Source organism: Aulonocara sp. 'chitande type north' Nkhata Bay, linkage group LG17 (assembly GCF_057382095.1).
Source record: "Aulonocara sp. 'chitande type north' Nkhata Bay isolate Kocher_YH1m ecotype deep benthic linkage group LG17, A_spYH_male_GT1.1, whole genome shotgun sequence".
In the NCBI taxonomy this organism is placed as follows: Eukaryota; Metazoa; Chordata; class Actinopteri; order Cichliformes; family Cichlidae; genus Aulonocara; species Aulonocara sp. 'chitande type north' Nkhata Bay.
In genome coordinates, this window is record NC_141360.1 from 28,247,511 (window position 1) to 28,248,454 (window position 944).

Genomic DNA, 944 nt, shown 5'->3' on the forward strand with positions numbered 1-944 from the left:
CGAGAAACAAATGCACCACTTAGGTTGCCTAAACAGAATTCATCTCTGCTAAACATTTTTTTCCAGATTAGTTTCTTCAGATTACAAGTGCAATATTATAATGAGGCCACAAGTAATTTTTTTCTGGTTTAAAATAAGCCTTTGAGGGTTGACTCGCCCTATTGGTCCACATACAGTTAAGGCCAAGTGTCTTTTCTTTTTTTTCTTTTTGCCATTTCATTAATTAAAATGTATTTTAAACCTGTATAAAAATATTTTTGGAGTAAATCATTTAAAAAATATATACATAAATGAAAAATCCTCCATATACATATATGAGGGAAAGAGAGAGAGAGAGAGAGAGAGAGAGAGAGAGAGAGAGAGAGAGAGAGAAACATAGAATACATTACCACCATGACCATGATTTACTTGCAGTGTTTCTCTTTAATCTGAAGACATACTTTATATGAAGATTTTGGAAGTGGCTGATCATTGGAACTGTGGCTGGATGACAGTCTCTTGTATAATTTTATGTAAATACCATGATAGTGTGCTGTTTAAATCTAATATTTATTATTATTTATTTGTATTGTTGTGGTGTGTTTTATGGTATAGCACCTTTGTTTTGAATATGCTATAACCATAAAATTTGTTTACATACTTATTTTATTTGCCAAAAAAAACCTTGTTTTTGTTAAAAGTTGCAAACATATGAGCACAAATATTTTCAAGCGAAAGCTGTAAATTCAAACATTATTTATGGAAAACAAAAAAAGGACTTTTTTGTTATGCATTTCATTATTTAATTGTTTTAAAGATCTCACATGAGCTGTTTGCTCAATAAAGTGTGTAATTTAATTCAAGCAGTCTCCTTCAGCTCTATGATCTCTGTGAAACTCTGCTTGGCGTTATATATACGTCATCGCCTGTCCTCGCAGTCTTATTGTGAAAATCTTGACCGGATG